We start from the raw sequence: 6,316 nt of genomic DNA on the forward strand, positions 1-6,316 counted from the left end.
ATGGGGCTGCCTCAAGAGGGGGCATTGCTAAGGTTCTCCAGAGGGCAGGGCACGCCATTTGTTCAGAGGGCCGCCACTGCGGCTGTATTTGACCCCACAGCCACCTGGGGAGCTTTTCAGCCACGGTGTCTTTAAATCCGTCCACATTAAACTCAGTAAAACCCCACTCCTTGAAGATGTGGATCTGCCAGCCGCCAGGGAACTTGAACTTGGCCCTGCTTAGAGCTTGAATCATATGCTCCTTGTTCTGCAGCTTGGACATGATGACTGGGCCAGTGTGGACCCTGGTCACCGTGCCCTGAGGCTTTCCAAAGGTCCCTGCGTACGTCTGGAGTCTAGATTGGAGATAGCCTTAGATCAGACATGAATGTCCACTGTCTCCAAGGTCCCTTAAGGCAAATCATACAAGCAACACTCTGCCCACACTACCAAAGAGGCGACTGTTTACAGCCTTGCACACTGGCCCCCATGGGGAAAGCGCATGTTCCGTTTAATTGGCTGAGACAGATGAACCATCTTATATTCCTACCCAAAGCCAGTTCCTTCCTGTATGCAGTCCTTCTCCCCTATTTAAGATTCTGCATCCGGTCAAACTCTCCTGCCCACATCAGTTATCCACCGTATAAGCACTGGTATAAAAGAGTCTTGTAATTTCTTCCATCTTAAAAACAAGCAAACTTCCCTAGATCCCATTTTCCCCAGCCACTCTTCCCTCACCAGCTACCTCTCCATTTTTCTGTTCTCCTTTTACAGCCAACTCCTCCCATTCTCTAATTTAAATTTTTTTTTCAACGTTTTTTATTTATTTTTGGGACAGAGAGAGACAGAGCATGAACGGGGGAGGGGCAGAGAGAGAGGGAGACACAGAATCGGAAACAGGCTCCAGGCTCTGAGCCATCAGCCCAGAGCCCGACGCGGGGCTCGAACTCACGGACCGCGAGATCGTGACCTGGCTGAAGTCGGACGCTTAACCGACTGCGCCACCCAGGCGCCCCTAATTTAAATGTCAATCAAGTATTTATTGAACAAATGTAAGGATGGTTCACACAAACATAAGGAAATTCAAATATCCAGAAGACTTGTCACAAAAAAACCCAAAACTGGTTCTGTTTTTCTTCAAAAGGCAGAACTATAATCAATGGTTAGAAACATCCAGCATGGGGCACCTGAGTGGCTTACTCCGATTAGCGTCTGACTCTTGACTTCGGCTCAGGTCCTGATCTCATGGTTCCTGAGTTTGAGCCCCGCATCGGGCTCTGTGCTGACAGCGCGGATCCTGTCTGGGATTCTCTCCCTCTCTATTCCTCTCCAGCTTGTGCTCTCTTTCTCTCTCTCTCTCAAAATAAATAAATAAAGTTTAAAAATCCAGCATGATATTTGTACAAATAATTTCATTTTCTCCAATATAATAGATGCTATACTTTTAAAATTTATTTTTAGTTAATTTATTTTTTAATATGAAATTTATTGTCAAATTGGTTTCCATACAACACCCAGTGCTCATCCCGAAAGGTGCCCTCTTCAATACCCATCACCCACCCTCCCCTCCCCCCCACTCCCCATCAACCCTCAGTTTGTTCTCAGTTTTTAAGAGTCTCTTGTGCTTTGGCTCTCTCCCTCTCTAACCTCTTTTGTTTTTCTTCCCCTCCCCCCATGGACTTCTGTTAAGTTTCTCAGGATCCACATAAGAGTGAAAACATATGGTATCTGTCTTTCTCTGTAGGACTTATTTCACTTAGGATAACACTCTCCAGTTCCATCCACGTTGCTACAAAAGGCCATATTTCATTCTTTCTCATTGCCACATAGTATTCCACTGTGTATATGAACCACAATTTCTTTATCCATTCGTCAGTTGATGGACATTTAGGCTCTTTCCGTAATTTGGCTATTGGTATACTTTTTTTAAAGTAAGAAAGTATATATGGGGCACCTGGCTGCCTCAGTGAGTAGAGCATGCAACTCTTGATCTTGGGGTTGTGAGTTCAAGTCCCACATTGGGGCATAGAGCTTACTAAAAAATAAATAAGTGAATAAATGAATAAATAAATAAATAAGAAGAAAGGAGATATGTCTTTTAAAAAATGTAGTAGTCTTGGACCTCTCAAGGAAGTCAATTATTTATGACATATCCTCTGTGCCAGCAACTGATGCACTCATACCATTAGAAATAAATCTCAAGTCAACTAACTGGTTTGTAAAGGAAAAGACCATTTGTGCCTCAGCTATATTTAAGTTCTACATCAGTGATTTTCAGGAGGTGTGAAAAAGTCCCACAAGGCAGATGTATCAGACTGGCCTAGGATTCTGATATTCTGATATTCTATTGTAGGGAGACGGTCTTCCTTGGCCCCCAAATGGATCACTACAGGGCAAATCAGGGTAACTGATGCAAGCGTTGTGTGGGCCAGGACAAGGGAAAAATGGTTTAAGACTGCATAAGCTAGCCGGTGCAGTGTTTCATGAGTATTAGAAAATATAAATTCAGGGGCGCCTGGGTGGCTCAGTCGGTTAAGCGGCCAACTTCGGCTCAGGTCATGATCTCGCGGTCCGTGAGTTCGAGCCCCGCGTCGGGCTCTGGGCTGATGGCTCGGAGCCTGGAGCCTGTTTCCGATTCTGTGTCTCCCTCTCTCTCTGCCCCTCGCCCATTCATGCTCTGTCTCTCTCTGTCCCAAAAATAAATAAACGTTGAAAAAAAAAATTAAAAAAAAAAAAAGAAAATAAAAATTTTAACTTAACTATATTTATCAGTATGCAGGATTCTAACGGTGGAGCTCAAGCCCAGGATGATAAATACGTTTTCAAATAAAGCACACGGCCAATCTTGTTAACTGTCATTCACTGGCAATTGCTGTTACTCAAGCAGTCTCCAATATGACAGGTACAGGAAACCTGTTGAAAGGGGCACTTAACTCTTAGGGCATTCCCATTCTTGTGATAGAGTCACTTTGCCATCATTGGTCTAAGGCTTTTTACAGGAAGTCCAACAAAAGCTGCAGAGTCATCAGGGATTACTGAGGTACACGCTTGAGAAACCAGGGCAAAGTCTCCTTGGCTGCATCTCTAAGCACTCCAGACTGCTGGTGAGCATTGATGGTTATATAAATTCCAGGAAAAGCTCTCTGCTAGATTCCTTGTCCTACTGACCAAATTCTTCCAAGTGTTGACCAAACTCTAAGTTGAGAATTTGCAGATTTTATAGGAAGTAGTTGTCTTTTCCAAAGAAGGTGTATACCGATCATGCCATTATGGGACAGAGGCAAAGCTAAAAGATCCAGGAACTTTCTGAAACTGAAGGTACTTTCAACCATCACCACCCCTGGCATCTTCCCCTCCAAATCCACCGTAGGACTTTTCCCAAAGTGATTCCAGACTCACTAATTTTTTTCTTCAATGTAGTCCAGGCAGGCTTTTGCCCCACTACTCCACCAAAACTTCTCTTGTCAAGGTCGCCAAAGACCTCCACGGTGCTCCAACAGTCAATCCTGCCTCACCTTAACCTCACCACAGCATCCCACAACAGATCACTCTCTCCTCCTTCAGTTTCTTCTTCTGACTTCCTGGACACTACCCTCTCTTGGTTTTTCTCCTCCCTAACTGGTTTGCTCCTTCTCAGTTGCTTTGCAAGTTACTGACTTCTGAGATCTCTTTCTTAAGCGTCAAAATGCCCCAGGGCTTTCCTGGTTCTCTTCTATAACTACACTTACTCCCTTGGTGATCTCATCCAGCTTCAGACTTTAAATTCCATTCATATGTTGACAACTCCCAACTCTCTCTCTCCCTCTCCCCTCCCCTCTCCTCTTTCCCACTCTCTCTCACACCGTCCCACAGACACAATATAGGTATGTATAATAGATCTCCTGAATAATATATAAATATATAGATCTTCAGAACTTCTTCCTGAACTCGAGACCCATATCCGGCCACCTACCTAATGTCTCCATCTAATAAATATCTCAAACTGAACAGATCTAAAACTGAGCTCTTCATATTCCTCTATAAAACGGTTCTAGCCAGTGTTCCCTATTTCAGTTGATTGCAACTCAATCTTCCTAGTTGCTCAGGTCAAAAACCTCAGGCTCCTCTTTTTATCAACTCTATGTTCAATCCATCAGCAAGGCCTTCTGGGTTTACTTTCAAAATACATCCAGGAACCCTTAGCCACCGAAGCCACCCCCATCTCTTAGATTACTGAAAGAGCCCCTGCATGGGGTCCTGTTTCTATCCTTAGCCTCTTATTCTCAATAGCTCTCAAAACCCAAGTCACCTCTGCAACACCTCCATGCGGATTCAAAGCTAAAGTCCTCCCCCGTGGCCTTCCAGGTTCTATAGACCTGCCCCTACTCCCCTAACCTCTGACCTCATCATCTCTTACATTCTCTCCATTGTTCATTCTGTTCCAGCCACAGTGATTTCCTTGCTAGATTTAGACGTGCCAGTCATGCTCCTACTTGAGGACCTTTGCACTTCCTGTTCCATCTCTGTAGAATCACCTCACTAAATAGCCAGTTTGGTCCCTTAGTTTCTTCCAGTCTTTACTCCAGTATCTTTTTTTTTTTTTAATTTTTTTTTTTAACGTTTATTTATTTTTGAGATAGAGAGAGACAGAGCGTGAACAGGGGAGGGTCAGAGAGAGAGGGAGACACAGAATCTGAAACAGGCTCCAGGCTCTGAGCTGTCAGCACAGAGCCCGATGTGGGGCTCGAACTCACGGACTGCGAGATCATGACCTGAGCGGAAGTTGGACGCTTAACTGACTGAGCCACCCAGGTGCCCCTCTTCTTTTGTTTTTTAAAATTTTATTTGAGAGAAAGAGAGAGAGCACGTGCGAGATGGGGAGGGGCCAGAAGGGGAGAGGGAGACAGAGAGAGAGAATGAGAGAGAGAGATCTTAAGCAGGCTCCATACTCAGTGTGGATCCGGACATGGAGCTCGATCCCACGACCCTGGTGTCACGACCTGAGCTGAAGTCAAGAGTCAGACACTCAACCGAGCCACCCAGGCACCCTTCAAGTCCCTTCTTAATGAGGCCCACTCTGACCACCCCATCTCAATTGCAACACCCACTTCATTTATTATGTGTCTCTATAGTTTCACCCTAGCACTTACTGTTCCTATTATTTTCCTGTAGATTAATTTTTTTTTAAGGTTTATTTATTTTTGAGGAAGAGAGAGAGAGTGTGAGCAGGGAAGGGGCAGAGAGAGAGGGAGACACAGAATCTGAAGCAGGCTCCAGGCTCCAAACTGTCAGCACACAGCCCGATGCGAGGCTTGAACTCACACACCGTGAGATCAGGACCTGAGCCAAGGTCGGAGGCCTAACCAACTGAGCAACCCAGGTGCCCCATTTTCCTGTGGATTATATTCATTGCCTCTTCTCCCCCTCCCACCATCCCCCCTGCACCCCCCTTCCCAAACCAGCTAAGCTTCATGAGAATAGCAATCTGATTGCTGTCTTCAGCAATATATCCTAAGTACTTGGAATAGGATGTGGCACGAAGTTGATGCTCAAAACTTATTTGTTACATAAACAAAGTAATAAAGAGCTTGACTTTCAGAAGACTTTTTTTTTTTTTTTTTTTTTTTTTTTAGTGTTTATTTTTGAAGGAGACAGAGCATGAGCAGGGGAAGGGCAGAGAGAGAGGCAGACACAGAATCCCAAGCAGGCTTCTGTGCTGACAGCCCGGAGGCTGACGAGGGGCTCAAACCCACAAACTGTGAGATCATGACCTGAGCTAAAGTCAGACGTTTAACCGACTGAGCCACCCAGGCGCCCCCAGAAGTCTTTTTGATGTATTGTCTCTACAGGCCATCTAAACCATGACGCCAAAATGTTAAATCTACAGGTTTCATACAAACTGCACAATTACCAGGAATCTTGTACTCTGGCAAGACAAATGTTGGGTTGTTCCAGGGTCTTTTTTATTTTCATAGACGTGTTTCTATTTTCCTAAGAAACATACTGTTGGCCGCAAAGATTTGTTCTTTGAACTCCAGTACTTCTGAAGTGCTGAATTTCTGAGTTTTGCCTCAAAGGGGAAGACTATTCCAGTACGTGGGAGTGCTTCACTGCTGCCAAAATATTTTGAAGAACTTCCCATATTACTAAAGTCTCTAGAAGAGCTTATTTATCCTTACCAGGAAAAGGTTATTACTGTTATTGTTTTAAATTCCCTCCTATGCTAGAATTTGGCATGAAAACTGCCCTTTCCTGTAACAATGGCTAGAGATCTTCAGTGTTTCTATGTTGTTTAGAAAAGCTGCACACGATCTTCACCAAACGTCAAAAAAATAAGCCCAAGGGCCTAGCACATACC

General features: G+C 44.5%; 1 non-coding gene across 1 annotated transcript; it reads right to left on the reverse strand.

The window, feature by feature from the left end:
- Positions 1 to 372: 372 nt before the first annotated feature.
- LOC121027904 (small nucleolar RNA SNORA70) lies at positions 373 to 504 on the reverse strand. Its single transcript, XR_005788986.1, has one exon. It is a non-coding gene; the product is annotated as a small nucleolar RNA SNORA70 (small nucleolar RNA).
- Between the last annotated feature and the right edge of the window lie 5,812 nt (positions 505 to 6,316).

Source organism: Herpailurus yagouaroundi, unplaced genomic scaffold, assembly GCF_014898765.1.
Source record: "Herpailurus yagouaroundi ecotype Mexico unplaced genomic scaffold, PumYag 77, whole genome shotgun sequence".
Classification (NCBI taxonomy): Eukaryota; Metazoa; Chordata; class Mammalia; order Carnivora; family Felidae; genus Herpailurus; species Herpailurus yagouaroundi.